The sequence below is a fragment of the Ascaphus truei genome, chromosome 2 (assembly GCF_040206685.1).
Source record: "Ascaphus truei isolate aAscTru1 chromosome 2, aAscTru1.hap1, whole genome shotgun sequence".
Lineage (NCBI taxonomy): Eukaryota > Metazoa > Chordata > Amphibia > Anura > Ascaphidae > Ascaphus > Ascaphus truei.
This window is the reverse complement of record NC_134484.1, coordinates 120,581,347-120,601,614: the sequence shown is the minus strand read 5'-3', so window position 1 is coordinate 120,601,614 and position 20,268 is coordinate 120,581,347.

Here is a 20,268-nt window from a genome sequence, read left to right as displayed (position 1 = left end):
TATATATATATATATATCAAAAAATAAATAGACGATACCGTTCTGTGGCTAACGAAATGCTTTTATTTGTGCGAGCTTTCGAGATACACTGATCTCTTCTTCCGGCGATGTTACAATGAATGAAGCAAGCAAAAGCTAGACTATAAACCAGGGCTGCACAACATGCGGCCCGCCTGGCCTCTCTGTGCGGCCCTCGATGAGATTTAAAAAAAAAAAACTTTGAAAAAAAAAAATGGCAGCGATTCCCCGCGGTCCCGGCGCGCATGTGCAGGGCCCGCTCCCGCTCCTTGCTCCCTCCCCCCCACCCCCCGCTCGCAACGTGGGACGGAGGGGGAAGTCACAGCCAGCTGAGCTCTTCTGCGGCCGCCCCCCCCCCCCCCTGATCCGAACGTGGATATGTGCAGGGGGGTGAGGTGAGGTGCAGGGGGGTGATGTGAGGTGCAGGGGTGATTGGAGGTGCAGGGGGGTGATTGGAGGTGCAGGGGGGTGAGGTGAGTTGCAGGGGGGTGATTGGAGGTGCAGGGGGTGATTGGAGGTGCAGGGGGTGATTGGAGGTGCAGGGGGGTGATTGGAGGTGCAGGGGGGTGATTGGAGGTGCAGGGGGGTGATTGGAGGTGCAGGGGGGTGATTGGAGGTGCAGGGGGTGATTGGAGGTGCAGGGGATGTGATGTGCAGGAGGGGGGGTGATGTGCAGGAGGGGGGGGTGATGTGCAGGAGGGGTGATGTGAGGTGCAGGGGGTGAGGTGCAGGGGTGAGGGGAGGTGCAGGGGTGAGGTGAGGTGCAGGGGTGAGGTGAGGTGCAGGGGTGATGTGAGGTGCAGGGGGGTGATTGGAGGTGCAGGGGATGTGATGTGCAGGAGGGGGGGGGTGATGTGAGGTGCAGGGGTGATGTGAGGTGCAGGGGTGATGTGAGGTGCAGGGGTGATTGGAGGTGCAGGGGGGTGATTGGAGGTGCAGGGGATGTGATGTGCAGGAGGGGGGTGATGTGAGGTGCAGGAGTGATGTGAGGTGCAGGGGTGATGTGAGGTGCAGGGGTGATTGGAGGTGCAGGGGTGATTGGAGGTGCAGGGGTGATTGGAGGTGCAGGGGGGTGATTGGAGGTGCAGGGGATGTGATGTGCAGGAGGGGGGGTGATGTGAGGTGCAGGAGTGATGTGAGGTGCAGGGGTGATGTGAGGTGCAGGGGTGATTGGTGGTGCAGGGGGGTGATTGGAGGTGCAGGGGGGTGATTGGAGGTGCAGGGGATGTGATGTACAGGAGGGGGGGGGTGATGTGCAGGAGGGGTGATGTGAGGTGCAGGGGTGATGTGAGGTGCAGGGGTGATGTGAGGTGCAGGGGTGATGTGAGGTGCAGGGGTGATGTGAGGTGCAGGGGTGATGTGAGGTGCAGGGGGGTGATTGGAGGTGCAGGGGGTGATTGGAGGTGCAGGGGTGATTGGAGGTGCAGGGGGTGATTGGAGGTGCAGGGGTGATTGGAGGTGCAGGGGGGTGATTGGAGGTGCAGGGGATGTGATGTGCAGGAGGGGGGGTGATGTGCAGGAGGGGTGATTGGAGGTGCAGGGGGGTGATTGGAGGTGCAGGGGATGTGATGTGCAGGAGGGGGGGGTGATGTGCAGGAGGGGTGATGTGAGGTGCAGGGGGTGAGGTGCAGGGGTGATTGGCGGTCAGGGGGTGATTGGAGGTGCAGGGGGGTGATTGGAGGTGCAGGGGGGTGATTGGAGGTGCAGGGGGGTGATTGGAGGTGCAGGGGGGTGATTGGAGGTGCAGGGGATGTGATGTGCAGGAGGGGGGGGGGGTGATGTGCAGGAGGGGTGATGTGAGGTGCAGGGGTGAGGTGCAGGGGTGATTGGAGGTGCAGGGGGTGATTGGAGGTGCAGGGGGGTGATTGGAGGTGCAGGGGGGGTGATTGGGGGTGATTGGAGGTGCAGGGGATGTGATGTGCAGGAGGGGGGATGTGATGTGCAGGAGGGGTGATGTGAGGTGCAGGGGGTGAGGTGCAGGGGGGATTGGAGGTGCAGGGGTGATTGGAGGTGCAGGGGGGTGATTGGAGGTGCAGGGGGGTGATTGGAGGTGCAGGGGATGTGATGTGCAGGAGGGGGGAGGTGATGTGCAGGAGGGGTGATGTGAGGTGCAGGGGTGATTGGAGGTGCAGGGGTGATTGGAGGTGCAGGAGGGTGATTGGAGGTGCAGGGGGGTGATTGGAGGTGCAGGGGGTGATTGGAGGTGCAGGGGGGTGAGGTGCAGGGGATGGGATGTGCAGGAAGGGGGGGGGGGTGATGTGCAGGAGGGGTGATGTGAGGTGCAGGGGGTGAGGTGCAGGGGTGATTGGAGGTGCAGGGGTGATTGGAGGTGCAGGGGTGATTGGAGGTGCAGGGGTGATTGGAGGTGCAGGGGTGATTGGAGGTGCAGGGGGTGATTGGAGGTGCAGGGGGGTGATTGGAGGTGCAGGGGATGTGTTGTGCAGGAGGGGGGGTGATGTGCAAGAGGGGTGATGTGAGGTGCAGGGAGGGAGAGTTGTGTGAGGTGCAGGGTGGGAGAGTGGTGTGAGGTGCAGGGGGGGGAGAGTGGTGTGAGGTGCAGGGGGGGGGAGAGTGGTGTGAGGTTCAGGGGCGGGAGAGTGGTGTGAGGTGCAGGGGGGGGGGAGAGTGGTGTTAGGTGCAGGGGGGGGAGAGTGGTGTGAGGTGCAGGGGGGGAGAGTGGTGTGAGGTGCAGGGGGGAGAGTGGTGTGAGGTGCAGGGGGGGAGAGTGGTGTGAGGTGCAGGGGGGGAGAGTGGTGTGAGGTGCAGGGGGGAGAAGGATGTGAGGTGCAGGGGGGTGGGATGTGTGTGGTGTGCAGGGGGATATTGTGTGTTTGATGTGGAGAGGGAGTATTATGTGTGTGGGTGAGGGGGAGATGGGGGTATGAGAGATAGATGAGGAGTATCGCAAAGGTTGATAGTGAGGGGTTCTGGGGGAGATATGAGGATGATGATGAGGGGTGCTGGAGGAGATATATGAGGATGATGATGATGATGATGAGAGGTGCTGGAGGAGAGATGATGATGATGATGATGATAATGATGATGATTTTACCCGTGCGGCCCAATTTCTTTTTTCCTTGGAGCAGTTCGGCCCTTCTCGCTTTACGAGTTGTGCAGGCCTGCTATAAACAGTGTCTATTGGAATGTTATCTGTGCTGGTTATTTATGTTTTGATTATTGAAGCTCGGCTAACACGGTACTGATACCTCTACATATATATATATATATATCTATAGATATAGATATATATATTATAAAATTATATTTCTAAAAGATATTTCTTTTAGTGCTGTCATTGCTACTGTAAGGCTGAGGGGCTTTGGCTAAGTCACATTGCTTGGAACCAGTCATGTACTCACCTGTACACTGTAGCACAAACTCATAACCTGGGACCACAAGAACCCTATTTTATTTGGGTTTTAAACTGGAAAGCTAGCAGTCAGGCAATCTGAGAAACTGGAATTCCATTTCTCCCTTCTTTTGGGTGTATTCTGCTCCAAGTACGGAAGCGCACCAGTGCTCAGAACAATACCATAATGTTCATTGGGACCTCCCCTTCCAAACGCCAGTTTCTGGTCTTCAAAATGGCAAGTTTTGCCAATGCCAGGTGCAGGTTGGCAAGCAGATCCCTAGGCTCCTTGCCCTGAGACACCGAGTCCTCTAAAAGTTGGGAAAAAATGCATCCAGAAAAGCAGTAGAAGGCCCCTCAAGTTGGATAATAATGGCTTCAGTTGGGCACAACTAAGATAAATATGGTACATCGACTCGTTGGTGAAATGCTTGCTAACTACCTGAGTCCAGAAAGTTTTGAGTTGGAAAGGAGTACTGGCGTAGTCCAGGTGTACTGGAGCGCGGGGGAGAACAGCCTGACATACCACTTAAACATGCCGGGGAAATGTCCTCCTAACCTGAGGAGGTTGCAGTGGCTTATGACCCACTCGTTGATTCTGAGAGCTGGCGTTGAAAGGTGGGCATGACTCGCCTGTCTGCAATACTCCCTTGAAGGTTTGGGAGTTGTGTGAGAGGGCATCTTTTATATCCTGGGTCAGATGGCAAAGGTCGTGGGCAGTGAGCAGATCCATTCGGTGCGCAAGCATCTTTGCCTCTACGCAGTCCTGTCGCTCATAGTCCAGGAGATCCTAGACTCTGGTCACGTGCTAGAAGTGGCATTCTTTCTAACGCACACATGTATATTTGTATAGCGCAATCCTTTTATGTAATGCTTCATAGCCGTGACATAATACAGCGAGAAACGCTAGATATAAAAGTAGGCTTTAGAAAAAGTCTTTCCTACCCTGAAGAGCAAACGGGCTCAGTAGTAGTTGTAATCGTAGAATGGACACGAAAATCACCAGGTGCTCCTGAGGGTGTTTCAGGTGGAGTGTAATGACATACAATAAAAAAACAGTGATAATGGTGAAATGACAATAAAAAGAAAAATGGGAAGGAAATATACAACCAGTGTTCAAATGCAGCTCAACCTTCAATGGATGTTCCTTGTTCCTCTACATACCATCTTATTATACAGTGTTGCACTATTATCTGTGTTATGCTTTTTCGTTCTATGTCCACCCTGGTAATCGTAGAATGGAAATGTTAATTATACAGACAATAAAGGAATAATGGTTTTTGGGAGGGAAAAAAAAAATACAGAACAATGTTGGGAACCTGCTATTCACATGATAGTTGTCAACCTTGAAATCCATTTTTTCCCCCAGATCCTCAACTGCATATATAGGATTTTGCAGGCACTATGAGATTATGTAGCTTTGGTGTCTGAAGCACTGGATGAGAAATTGAGCAGTCAAAAATCACAGAGCTGGCTCTTGGAGAGCTGGGCTTGCTGAGTGCTCAAACACAAAAATCATTGTCATTCTAGTGATGTGAAAAGTTTGCTTAGCTATTTTATATTCAGTTTTCGCCTTAAATTAGCATTTTTGAAAAAGTTCACACGCATGAAAATGTGCAAAAGTGGCAGTATAAAGAGTTATGTGACCCCAGGTGAATTACCCTCCGCCCCCCCCCCCCCCTTCCATTTTGCCCATCTCTATGTGCATTCTTCTGGGAGATTTGTGATCACTTTTGGTTAATTCTGCACAGTTTGAGATATTTTGAATTATACAGAGTTAGGGTAGGAGTCCCAACTCCAATCCTCAAGAGCTACCAACAGCTCAGGTTTTAAGGTTGTCCCTACTTCAGCACAGGTTGAAGACGGCCACTGATTGAGCCACCTGTGCTGAAGCAGAGACATCCTGACAACCTGACCTGTTCGAAGCTCTTCAGGACAGGACTTGGTTTTCCCTGAGTTAGATGAAGGCTAACACACAATTGCCAATTCTATTCCCTTATGTATAACTGAATATGGGGTCCCCGGAAGAGAATGAAAGATTTTTGGTTCTGCATAACGAGATTAATGATATGTGCATGTTTATGACTATTTAATTTACATATAACACACTCCACCTCCCCCCAATCGCAGATAGTAGAAATCTTTCAAGTAGTATGGAAGTTTAAAAAGGAAGTTGGAACCATTGATCTGCTTCTCATCTCATCTCTTGTCTTTTCTCAGATAAAAACATCTCAAATTGTCTGTGTGTCCTGCAATCCTCATACCCTGCTGTCTATTTAGCTAATTTTAGTTCAATTTAGGTAAAAACATCTCAAATTGTCTGTGTGGAAATCATCCCCCTATTGCCTTAATTTAATTCATCTTTCACACTTGTGCAAGACAACACCCACCTTTGAAAAACAATTTGGTTTAACATCCCTCACATGTGCTAATTAAATTTGTTGTACCAACCAGGTGACTTTCTAAATGTATATAAGTAAACTTACAACAGCCATTGCTGCTTGCAGCCTTTGCTCTTAAGCAGAAATGCTTTTAAGTAGAAATCTTTCAAGTAGTATGGAAGTTTAAAAAGGAAGTTGGAACCATTGATCTGCTTCTCATCTCATCTCATCTCTTGTCTTTTCTCAGGTAAAAACATCTCAAATTGTCTGTGTGTCCTGCAATCCTCATACCCTGCTGTCTATTTAGCTAATTTTAGTTCAATTTAGCCTTTGCTCTTAAGCAGAAATGCTTTTAAGTAGAAATCTTTCAAGTAGTATGGAAGTTTAAAAAGGAAGTTGGAACCATTGATCTGCTTCTCATCTCATCTCATCTCTTGTCTTTTCTCAGGTAAAAACATCTCAAATTGTCTGTGTGTCCTGCAATCCTCATACCCTGCTGTCTATTTAGCTAATTTTAGTTCAATTTAGCCTTTGCTCTTAAGCAGAAATGCTTTTAAGTAGAAATCTTTCAAGTAGTATGGAAGTTTAAAAAGGAAGTTGGAACCATTGATCTGCTTCTCATCTCATCTCATCTCATCTCTTGTCTTGTCTTTTCTCAGGTAAAAACATCTCAAATTGTCTGTGTGTCCTGCAATCCTCATACCCTGCTGTCTATTTAGCTAATTTTAGTTCAATTTAGCCTTTGCTCTTAAGCAGAAATGCTTTTAAGTAGAAATCTTTCAAGTAGTATGGAAGTTTAAAAAGGAAGTTCAAAAAGAAGTGGAAAAAGTGGACACAATCTACTGCTTCTGATTCCTGCATTTGAACTACGCTGGAAAGGAGGTTATCATCCCACACTGCACATCTCAACACATTGCTATTGCTGTGATGCCACCTTTACTTTTTATATTTACTGTAACCTCACTTATTTTCAAATTATGCACTTCCTTCCACCAGCCTCATCATGTCTCTAACTCTATTCATATTTCGCCATCTCTCCTTACTTCACCACTTCTCAGTTCACATGAACTCCTCTCTTACCTGCGCCCTCTGTCACCACACAGTTATGCCGCCTGCACTAAAACACACCCCTACAAATCATCCTCACACATCCTCTTTCTATCCATGCTTCTCCTCCTTGCTTCTGGGGATATCTCTCCCAATCCTGGTCCCTGCCTTATTTCTACTTGCTCTCGTCCTCGCCTTCCACATGCAACTTCTACTCCTTCTGGTGTCAACCCCTCTAACCTCATACCCATCCCCTGCCACCCTCCCTCCTCTCTCCCTTTCTCCTGTGCCCTTTGGAATGCTCGCTCCCTCTCTAACAAGTTCCTCTCTGTGCATGACTTCTTTCTCTCTCACTCTCTGCTTCTCTTTGCTATAACTGAGACCTGGCTCACTCAGTCTGACTCTGCTCTGGAAGCTGCCCTCTCTTATGGTGGCCTTTCCTTCTCCCACACTCCACGCCCTGGTGGCAGGGGTGGAGGCGTGGGGCTCCTGCTCTCCTCTCTCTGCCGTTACAGAAAAGTTTCTATTCCCCCCTCTCTTGCTTTTCCCTCCTTCGAGGCTCACACAGTCCAGATCTTCTCTCCTCTCCCGGTCCATGTGGCGGTCATCTATCGCCCACCTTCCTCTACTCATCCCCCTTCTGCCTTTCTCTCTCACTTTGAATCCTGGCTCTCTTTCTTTCTCTCCTCAGACTCCCCTGTTCTTCTCCTTGGGGACTTCAACTGCCACATTGATGACCCCTCTCTCCCTTGGGCTTCCCGCTTTCTTTCTCTAACCTCTTCTTTTGGCCTTCAACAGTGGACTGCAGTCAGCACCCACAAGGATGGCCACTACTTAGACCTGGTTTTCACTAAAAACTTCTCTCTCTCTCTGATTTCTCCATTTCCCCTTTTCCTCTCTCTGACCATCACCTCATCTCATTTTCTCTCTCTCGCTTCTCTCCATCTCCATCTCGCCCTCGTTTTTGCAGAAACCTGCGCTCTATTAACCTCCCAGCTCTTGATTCCACTTTACGCTCCTCCCTCTCCTCTCTCAGTTCTGCTTCAGACCCTGACAACCTGGTCAGGAACTACAACTCTGCCTTATCTTCCTCTCTTGATCTTCATGCCCCACTTTCTCTCTGCCGTCCTCGCCCTTCTAACCCCAGACCCTGGCTAAACTCCCACACACGCATGCTGCGTTCCTCCACTCGTTCCTCTGAACGCCTCTGGAGGAAATCTCATACGCTCGCAGACTTCATTCACTACAAATTTATGCTATCCTGTTTCAACTCTGCCCTCTTTCAGGCTAAACAAACCTACTTTTCATCACTAATCAACACACACAAGTCTAACCCACGCCGTCTCTTTTCTGTCTTTGACTCTCTACTCAGACCACCCTCAGCTGCCTCCTCTTCTTCCTCCATCTCACCTCAGGACTTTGCTGACTTTTTTAAGAAAAAGGGGGAGTCCATACGGCAGAACATCCCATCTGTTGCCTCCTCCCATCCCACAATGCTTCCTAACTCTCCTCCTGTCTTTCTTGACTCTTTTTCTGCTATCTCGGAGGAGGATGTATCACTGCTGATCTCCTCTTCTCCCTCTACCACTTGCCCTCTTGATCCCATTCCCTCCCATCTCCTAAAACCTCTTGCTCCTTCTATAATCCCTATGCTCACACAGATCTTTAACTCTTCCCTCTACTCTGGTACCTTTCCTTCATCCTTCAAGCATGCAACCGTTATACCATTACTCAAAAACAGCAAGCTTGACCCTACCTGTCCTTCTAACTATCGACCTGTCTCCCTCCTGCCTTTTGCCTCCAAACTCCTTGAACGTCTTGTATTCTCTCGATTGCTACACTTTCTCAACACCTATTCTGTACTAGACCCTCTACAATCTGGCTTCCGCACTGCTCACTCTACTGAAACAGCCCTCACTAAAATAACTGACGACCTCCACACTGCCAAAGACAGAGGTCATTACACTCTGCTCATATTACTCGACCTCTCTGCAGCATTCGACACCGTGGACCACCCTCTTCTCCTTCACATTCTCCATACTCTTGGTATTCGGAACAAAGCTTTATCCTGGATCTCTTACCTCTCCCATCGTACCTTCTTTTGCTAACACCTCCTCCTCCTCTATTGATCTCTCTGTGGGGGTACCCCAGGGCTCTGTCCTGGGACCCCTTCTCTTTTCTCTCTACACACTCTCTCTAGGTGATCTAATCACATCTTTTGGGTTTAAATATCACCTCTATGCTGACGACACACAAATTTACCTTTCAACCCCTGACCTTACACCTGCTATACAGACCAAAGTTTCTGAATGCCTCTCTGGAATATCATCCTGGATGGCCATCCGCCGACTGAAACTTAACATGGCAAAAACAGAGCTCCTTATACTACCTCCCAAACCTGGCCCTACTACATCCTTCCACATTGCTATTGGAAATACGATCATTCACCCAGTAGCCCAAGCACGCTGCCTAGGGGTCACACTTGATTCCTCTCTCTCATTCTCCTCTCATATTCAAAACGTTTCTAAAACTTGTCGCTTTTTCCTGCGCAATATCACAAAGATACGCCCTTTCCTCTGTTACTCAACTGCCAAAACTCTGACTCAGGCCCTCATTCTCTCACGTCTCGATTACTGCAACCTCCTGCTGTCCGGCCTTCCTACCTCTCACCTGTCTCCCCTACAATCTATCCTAAACACTGCTGCCAGAATCACTCTACTCTTTCCTAAATCTGTCTCAGCGTCTCCCCTGCTGAAATCCCTCTCCTGGCTTCCGATTAAATCGCGTATCTCACACTCAATTCTACTACTCACTTTTAAAGCTTTACATTCTTCTGCCCCTCATTACATCTCAGCCCTAATTTCTCGCTATGCACCATCACGACTCTTGCGTTCTTCTCAAGGATGTCTTCTTTCTACCCCCTTTGTATCTAAAGCTCTCTCCCGCCTTAAACCTTTCTCACTTTCTGCCCCACACCTCTGGAATGCCCTTCCCCTCAATACCCGACTAGCCCCCTCGCTATCCACCTTTAAGACACATCTGCTTAAAGAAGCATATGAGTAGCACTGGATAATCATGGACACATGACACAAAGCTTGGCCCCCTGCAGACGCACTTACTAGTATTCCCTCCTACTGTCTCTGTACGTTCTCCCTACCAATTAGATTGTAAGCTCCTCGGAGCAGGGACTCCTTCCTTAATGTTACTTTTATAGTATGTCTGAAGCACTTATTCCCATGATCTGTTATTTATATTTGTTATTTATATGACATGTATTACTACTGTGAAGCGCTATGTACATTTTATGGAGCTATACAAATAAAGACATACATACATACATAGGGACCATTTGGGGAAATCTACGTGCAATACCTGTTAGGCTCACAGAAGGCCTGAGCCTCCGCCACTGAGAGCCTGGGGTGTATCCTGGAATGATACTCACAATATAACAGCGCCTCCACCTGTGCAGGATCTAGAGTATAGAACAATCCCTGACACAGAACCCACATATAGTAACCAGATACACCTGTTTATGGTTAAACAGTTTACTATATGAAGATAAGTACAACACAATTACATCAACAACATCACAATAGTGTCACTCTATAACACTGACCTCCGAGGGCCATAAACCCACACCCCATACCCAAGTGTCCCAAGAGTCCCACAACCCCACCCAAGTGTGAGACAGCGCTGCCCACTAGATGAGGTGTATAGTTGGTGCACCTGGTGTATACCTGCCCGGAGCTCCTGCACCCGGGTATAGCAGAATAACAGCAAGAGGATCCGTCTGCGTCCAGCGCGAAGCCTCAGCGATGGTGTTCTCTTCCAAATAGGATGGTCTTCCTCTGGATGATCTCACCATACAGATAGTCTCTTATCTGTAGTGAGGTAGGTCTGGTCCCAGACCACACTTGTCAGGGTCTCGCAGCACTGCAGCTGTGTACCTGAACTTTACACACTACTAAAGGGGTAATATCCCTAACTGAAGGGGCCTTCCCTACTGCAGGCACAACCTAAGATGAGTAGGGGCCTAGGGGTCTATGGCCTAGTGCAGGGGCCACTTGCTCCCTGCACATATACACCCCCCCCCCCCATCCGTGTCCCAGCTCCTACTCATCTGCTCTTCCCCAGCGCGTAAAATGTATCTCTGCAGGAGAAGCTCTGCCACGCGATTGGCTGCTGTGAGTCATATGGCTAGCAGCCCCAAGGGCTGCTGGGTGTTGCAGTCCCTTGTGGACCTCTTTAACATTGCTGCCGTGTGTGCGATCTGTACTGCGCATGCGCGACATGGTAATGGCTGCCACTACTCTCAACTGTTCATTCGCAACCTTAAGGAGCCCCTGCTCTACGGAGCGCCATACCAGCCATTCCCCACTCCTTGTAATGGCCGCTGCAGCTGTTCTGCGCATGTGTGAGTACTTTAAACATGGCGGCGCCCTGCTGCTGATGCTGTCGGGAGCCCCCGGCGACGCAATCGCCCCCGCAGCATCCCGACATGTTGCGGTGGTCCCCGCAATGTGGCGGAGGTAAGGGGGCCCAGGGGGAACCCTGATACATACATTTTTGCATTATTGCACTTTAAGCACTCAGTCCTTCCTGTGTCCAGTGCCTGTGTCAGATGAGGTATGAATATACTTACAATATGTGTTTTTATTATGATTTCATTTTGTTCTAGTGCACATTGATAAAGTTTTCTTATTCAATCAGGTTTGTTCTATATTTCAGTAGTCTGAGCTACTGTACAATGTTTTTGTCCCTTGGTCCCCATGGTAGTTGCTGACAGCGGGGGCGGGTCCGGCTCACATGCGCACATTGAGCCTTTGAGCTCCACTGAGGGCAGATCATGATCTATTGGCCTGCACTCAGGGACTGGCATTTCCCATATGCACAGTTCTATGTGACGTCATCGCGTGCACACTGGACTCCGTGACCCTGTGACTTTAGCGCACTTTTGATGCGAAACTGACAACCAGGAAATGTGCATTTAAGGCTTGTGTGTTTGTTTGTGATATACTCCTTCATAAAGTGCAACGCGCACGAAACGCGTAGGAGGTCTGTTAAACCTCCGTTTTGAATGGACCAATAAGACATTATTTTTTATACCCATTTTGGACCCACTCTCCTGGCTGTGCGCTATATTTTCAACACTGCTGATTTCTACTGTTACATTAGCAGCATGCTCCACCAAGGGCACAGGAAGGAAGCACTTTAAAATATGTGAGTACATTTATATCTTAACAAGTCATGTGGTTTAATAGCAGTCCTGGGACTATCCCAATGAGGTTTTGAGGAGTGGGCTCATACCCACTTTCTCTTTTCCTTCATGGTCATATTGTCTCTTTTAAGGACTTCACATCACCTAGGAGTTAGTTTTGCTTTGCATCCATTACTATCAGCCTCATATCCTGTGCCTTTGATTATGCATTAATTCTGAGTTTATATACTATATGGATCCGGCACTAGAGCACGTACACCACTCAAGCTTTTTCCCTTATGAATAACTGAATATGGGGTCCCCGGAAGAATGAAAGATTTTTTGGTTCTGCATAATGAAATTAATTATGAATACATTTAAATTCTGATCAGATGGAATGAGCACACAAATGAAAATGCGTAATGGAAGGTAAGCAGAAGTGATTTTAAGCTGGAATCTCTTCTCCCCCCGACCCCCCCCCCCCCAAAATAATTGTATCTGGAACATTTATGTTGCTAACATTTTTAGCTTGATTCATGTTACCGGTTCATAAAAGCCGTAATGGCTGTGGGGTCATACAATAGAAAGCTGCAACATCGTTTACCTCGACCTTTTGGCTGCTTTTTGCACCAAAGTGAATAAACTGCATTTCCCTCTTAAATAAAACCTTTGATCTGTCAATAGCTTTGTTGTCTTTGTGATGTCCTTTTTTTTCCCCCGGAAAGGAGCCCAGCACTTTATTTCATATTCAAAATGCATTCTTCCCTTTCCATCTCTTTGCTGTCAGATGTTCTCCTGATTTTATCCTGACATAGCTGTTCTGTATTTTAATAAACCTTTTCAGTGACATCAACCATTTTTGTTTCCTGAAATATTTTATTTAAGGAATCCGTGTCCACTAATTGCATTTAATACACGGGATACATTATATGCGTAACAGTACATTTACATTGCTCTGTAGCCTTCAGAAGCAATTCCTTTAAATGTTTTGTGAACGTTGTTTAAATAAGAGCAAAAATACAGTGAGGTCACACAGATTGCCGCAGACAAGATAAAATTATTTAACCATAACTGGTATTTTTCAACTGCTTCCAACTGTTGTTGATGTAACTGAAGGGTTTATTAAAACTGTGTCAAGATATAAACAGAACATTCAATAGCAAAAAGGTTCTGTCACTCCTTCCCCAGTAACACGGTTGCCTTTCTTCTTGACCTCTGTCTTTTCTCTTATTGCCGTTATATTTTCCTGACTACTAGTGTGTTTTAAAATACAAGGCAACTTGAGGTATTCTACAGAAGCGGCTTTCACACTAACAGCTACTGACTCTTTGCAAGTCTATTTTAAAACTAAAAAATAAACGTTTTATTTAACATTTTCAAGACGGGTTCACAAGATATTTAACATATATCACATAACCCGCATTTTATTTTGTTCTGTAAAATCCGTTAAGTAATATTGGGGAAGGAAAAAAGGAGGGGAAAGGGGGCGTGGGTTGTAAGACAAATACAAGACATACAGGCATACCCCAGTTTAAGGACACTCACTTTAAGTACACTCGCGAGTAAGGACATATCATCCAATAGGCAAACTGCATCTCACACATACGCCTGTCAGCACGTCCTGAACAGCAATACCGGCTTCCAACCTGTACCGAAGCTGTGCGCAAGCAGGGAGACTATAGAACCTGTTACACATGTGTTATTTACATCAGTTATGCACGTATATGACGATTGCAGTACAGTACATGTATCAATAAGTGGAAAAAAGGTAGTGCTTCACTTTAAGTACATTTTCGCTTTACATACATGCTGCGGTCCCATTGCGTACGTTAATGCGGGGTATGCCTGTACAGTGCTACTATTAACATTTATATATATTCCTTCAGCATCAGGGCTCCAGTAGATTTATATATCACTTAGAATCTTATTTGCGTATTAAAGTGTGTAAACCAGGGCTCCCATGTATCAATTCATGTATTGATGGAGTCGTGAAGATAAGCCGACAGTCTCTCGAGGTATGCCACATCCCATGTTTTATTACAAACACACTGGAAAGGGGGCGGGGTTTTATGTTTCCAGGAGCGAGCAATGGAGCAACTTGTTGCATTGAAGATATGAGTGATTCATTTAGATCCCAGGTTGCTTAAATCGGGAATTGGCACCCCCAGAATCACAAAGAAGTCATTTTTAATGTACTGTTAAGTCTCCTTCACTCGGGCCATTCCGTGTTAGCAAATTGTTAAGCGCCATTCTTTTGAACAGAAGTTGATGTTTTAACCATCAATATTGCAGAAACTTCAACTACCCTATTCAGCCCTTTTGCTTGTGGAAGTCTGGTGGGATTTGAGTGCCATTGGACTTTGGTGCTCACTTTGAGAAGCAATGGCATGGTCGCAGGCGGGCCCCCGATGACGTGCCCGGAAGTGGACGCTATCTTCCCATAGAAAACAAGCAAAAATGACATGAACTACCCTTATTGTCTAAAGCCGTGGTTTTCACCTCCAGTCCTCAAGGACCACCAACAGGACAGGTTTTAAGGATATCCCTGCTTAAAAACAGGTGGTTCAAACAGTGACTGTCATTTTGATTGAGCCAACTATGCTGAAGCAGGGATATCTTTAAAACCTGACCTGTGGAGGACGGGAGTTGAGAATCCCTGGTGTAAAGGACCCTTGTAATGTTCAGGGTATGTAATAAGGGGCATCCTGAGGTACATTTTTAAAGGATAATAAGGGACAATCCCACAAATCTCACAAAATAATTTTGATAGCCAAGAAAATGTAGGGAATTAGACATATTACATACAAATACATATATTTATAAAGTAACTGTTACCTGAATTTTTCAAATCGGGTGCTGATCGCTCAGACACCAGACACTCCGTTTAAATCCAGCTCAGACCTGACAGATTTAGCACCTGTAAAAGAAAGCAAACGACTGCATGCAAACACTTTTACTCATGCCATTAAAAGTGGTTGAAATGGATTAAAAAAGTAGTGACAGCTCCAAAAAACTGCAAATATAATGAACATTGCGATAAAGCCCTTTTGACAATATTAAAACATTATGGAATACAATATTTATGCTATCAAACGGAAAGGGAGATCATCTTTGTAAGATACAGTACATGCTTGAACATTTGAAAAAGAAACAAATTGGAAGTGTGTATATAAAGAGAAGTGGAAATGTAACTCTAAAACAAAGCTGTGATAATCCGTAACCCCCAATACGATAACACACAGCGCCCATTGTAAATTGTGCCAAGTAACACCGCCACTCTGAGCAAAGATGGCACAAACCCCTTTACTACATACGCTCAGTAGCACTGCTTTTTGACACTAATAGATATGCTGTATATATGATGTGAGGATGGGTTTGGGGTTCTGGAGCTTGATGGGTTATGCAGCTGTTGTTGCTTTGAGGTGTGGCCCTCCTCCCCATGGTTTAAAGCTCGCCCCGCCCCACTTTCCAATTAGCAGATTTTATCATGATCCTGTGTATCACAGACCCAGTATGGTCTTTCTTCCTCCAGCAGAAAAGAGAGGTACATGAGAATTGTGCCAGGTAGTGTTGGGACCTGCACATTGACACAAAGGGATGCAATATTAAATTGACATTCTTGCTATAAATGTAATATCATAAATCTTATGTCCGACCCTTGATAGATATACTTGTAACGGGTATTCCCTCTAGTATGACCCACCCAATCTCATATTGGCCCCTGTGGTCTATCCAGCCCCCATTACATGGTCGTGTCTGGTGGTGCACGTGTCGGCAACAGGACTCCTGAGTCTCCCGCATGATGGTGTTCGGGGATTGTCAATCCAGACAGGCAGCTGAGGTAGTGTGTGCGAGTCCTACCTATATCACGTGCAGCGCCTCCACCTCATCAGGATCTCTGCATCCGCAGGGAGATGGGTCTGATGAGGAACTCCTTCTTGGTGGTGACTTCCACTGGAGAGTAACTTCACACTCACACAGTGGGGTTGTCTTTGAACAGGGCGTCTTTATTGATGATGGTATGGACAGACTGCCCCTTGCAGCGGTTAGCTCAGCCGCACATCTCGCCGTACTGTCCCTTGAAAAAGTACGCCCTCCCAATGGAGTGGGATCCCCTCTCCCCGCAGGGAGATCACCCCTGTGCCAGGTCCCTGGACACAGTGTGGCCTTGTCAGGCTTCATGCTACTTGATGTAGAAACGGGCCACTAGTTACTACACTAGTGGGCCTTTCATTTCCCAAGTCTCAACACAGACTTATTCCTTCAACTCTCTCCACCGCTCTCACCCAACACACTAACTTTGGGCAGTGCTGTGCCTTATATACCTCAGGAAACAGGCACATCTCTGATGTCACTAACTGTGGACTCAGAGTATGTAGCCACTCCCATCCATACATAGGGCACCTCACCAGGGTGTGAGGGCAAACCTCCATGATTACTGCTGGCATCCCTGTAATTTACCAGGTTTACTGCCAGCAGGAGAGACAACTGCAGACCATTTTACAGCATGGCTACATACTGTACAGTAGTGTTATATTTCTTAATAACATATTCATTTTGCAGAAGCAGCCTCAAAGATGGTGCATAAATTGAGCCTTTCTTTGTCAAAACAGCTTTTTATGTGTTCAAACTATTGTGTTCTAATGTTTTTAATGATTGTGAATATGTTATATTAGCTCTTCTGGGACATTAGTATCTACTATAACAACCAAATAGTGACTTTTTGTACTGCAAGCACTGTGTTGCATGCTGCTGCACTGAAGAGCTTGTATGTGGGATGTGGCTGTGCTAGAACTAGATTGTTTTCTACTTATCTCTGCAATCTGCTTCTTTCATTGGAATTAAGGGAGCAATTGCTATTATCTTTAGCAGGGATGGGCACGTTCACAGACGTCCAATCCGAAACCCAAGAACATGGCAATTGTCCGGATTCCCCAAATCCGGGTCGGGGATATGGGTGTTTCGGACCACATTATCGTAACTACGAATGCAATCCAAATAGAACCATAACAAAACCTCTTTTCCACTTCCCCGCACAGATCGGATCTATGCTCCCGGAAATTCCCCTTCCAGATATCTACGCCTTTTCCTTCACTTGCCAACATTTTGCTTCGGCAGGGAATGGGGTGGTGTGGGAGTGGGAATTGGTTGCGGGCTCTGGACTTGAGTTTATGTATAAATGTTTTATACAACCAATAAAAATGAACAAGAGAGCAAGCAGAGGAATGGGACAGGATGAGACAACGACTTGGAGTCATCAAAGCATGACCAGAAGATGGCAGATATCGCCGATTCAGGGTCAATATAGCAGATATGTTTTGATGACACCACTGAGACCAAAGAGGAAGTGAACAGAGAAAGACGGGCAAAGAAGCATACAGAGCAGACCACATTATAGAGGGGCAGAGAGAGAGAGAGAGAGAGAGAGAGAGAGAGAGAGAGAGAGAGAGAGAGAGAGAGAGAGAGAGAGAGAGAGAGAGAGAGAGAGAGAGAGAGAGAGAGAGAGAGAGAGAGAGAGAGAGAGAGACAGCAATCACTCAATCGCTAATATCTTCTGTACAATTTAATGTTGTATATAATTTTTATATATATTATTATAATACTTTAAATAATAATGACATTATAATTACATTACTAATATTACTGGTCACATATACAAAGGACCACCTGACTTCTCTCTACTTCATTTCAACTCTCTGTTAGTATACCAGCCAGTCATTTTGAGTTTAACACCTTGTATTACACTGGTGTTGGGTAAAGAGCTTGGTTACAGATAGATAACACCATATACCGTCTACTAACATACTAGCCAATAATTTCCAGTTGGTTTAACACTTAAATTACACCGGTGTTGTGTAAAAATGTGTTTGCCATACAGATCAATGCAAAATCCAAACACGGAAATTGTTTAGAAAAAACCACATCCACCACCAAATTGGCGACTCTTAATCTTCAGTGATTGTGGATAAAAAATTAGAAATATTAGCTAATTTGTTCATACATTGTGCTGAAGTCCCCAACAACCAAATGAATTAACATTGTTACATAACAAAACTTGTCAATCTCAGAGAAAAAAAGTTTTCCCATAATTTTTCCAAATATTCTGTGTAATTTATGAACAATATGCTCTCCTGTCTAAAAGATGCTAAATAATACTGCAGTCAATTCTTATCTGCAATGCATAGTAACAATGACTAGCCACACTTAAGACAGTTAGATTGGTATAACTTGTGTATAGTGGTTTTTAAACAAAACGATGTAATCAACAACTTATCTTACCTACAATTCAGAGCAGTAAAGAGTCCAATCACAAGAGGGGCTATTTGATAAGACCCTTTTCCGGAAGATGCCCTGTGGTCCATGCACATGAATGGAAAGTAAAGTGTCTTCTGGCACTAGAATATCTCTTACACATAATAAATATGACCCTATGTCCTTTTCTTGACTCTGGGCTCTGAGTTATTTGTATACAAGGATATCCTTAATAGGGATAAAAAAATAAAACATAGTTTTGTCCCATTGGCTAAAAAAAAATAAGAAACAAATATATAATTCTAATTCTCCAAACCTAACATTAACTGGATACATTTTTACTTACATGGCTTGCTTCTTTTTTCCATTTCCAGTTAGTATAAATCTGTTAATCTGCATGCTGTTATTAATAGAGATTTAAGTATTACGAGCATTTGTATGTGCTCATACAATCCTTTGTTGTCCTTTTACATAAGTGTGTTATAATGTAGCCAAAACACACTGCATTCTTATTTGTATGGTAAACATCTGTTTCCAAGGGAAGAGCAACACATTGTTTCAGCATCATCACATTTACAGTAAATACGTGATGTTATCCCAGCCCAGTCTCAGTAACCAAGCATGCAACATTTCTCCTCAAGGCAAGGCTATACGGATCCTTCCTCAATAGTTATCTCTCATGCATACCTCTAACAGATCAAGTATCTGTGTGACTTGGAAGGCTCTACTCCAATGGTTGAATCATAGCAAAGTGAGCTACACCATCTGAATTCTGTGTTAAGCTTATAGGCCTTTCCCTGGAAGGCAATCACACAAGAGTCTCTTTTAAACTCTATATTAATTGGCCTCTGGACACAATTTTGTTAAATTCAGTATCAACCCCTCTGTACACTGTCAAAGTGGCAAAATACATATTTCAGAGGCTCAATAATAAAAGTTGAACGTTTTCTGTATTATTATTATTATTATTATTATTAATAATATTATTTTGTATTCTTTAGATTCTGATCAGGAAGACCATTCTCAGTCCGAAGGTTGTCTCTTTTATTAATATCAAAGATTTATGCATCTTTCAAAGTTTCCACTTTCCAGGGACAGAACAAGATGGCCACCAGCAACTTTGCTGCTTCTGTCATCGGCACTCTGAACACATCGGCTTATACTCCGTAGCCCAATGCGTGCCAACGTGGCTAAATACAAAAGCAATGCAGCAGCACTGCGCATGACATGCATTGACACTACTTTAATTAAAACATAAACCTCTTTTTGAATTAAGGAGACTCAGACTTCTTTATAAGAATTTGGATATTCTCATTTTATCTTTTGACATTTTATAATTAAAAATTAATTATTATTTTATGTAATTTCTTCTTATTATTTACTATGTTATTTGAAATATATATTTTCTTGTACATATTTATGTTGTTATATTGTATTGCTTTTATTTATTTCATTATTTTTAATAATGCCTGAAATACGTGGGTTTGTGATATAGTTTTTATTCAATAATAAAAACAAACTCACAAAAAAAAAGCTTGAATCCTCTATGCAGGTTAATTGAAGTTGCTGCATCATCAACTGTACATACAATACCCCACATAATTCTCAAACTGAGCAGGAGTGAGGGCTGTTTCTTTCAGCATAATCATCTTAAATGGGCACCTTACATTCCAGAAAATAAAAATATAACAAAACCGTTTACTTTTTATTATGAAACCATAGTCTGTATGGCTAATATATTAAATTATACGGCTATATGTATCAAAGCACAAATATTAGCTCATAGTCTTTATCTAAATGCAACGCACACTTAAATATTAATATATTTAAAAATAAACTCTTGCTATAGCCTAATATATAGTGCAGGAAGGTGCAAGGGGGAGTATTAGTAGAATAAAAATAAGAGAAAAAGATTCCTCCTCAACTGCACTCATACCTATTGATGTCATTATTAAATTATTAAAACAATTATTAAAACTTTGCCATTATTGTAGTTGCACAATAAAAAATGAAAAATAAATAGA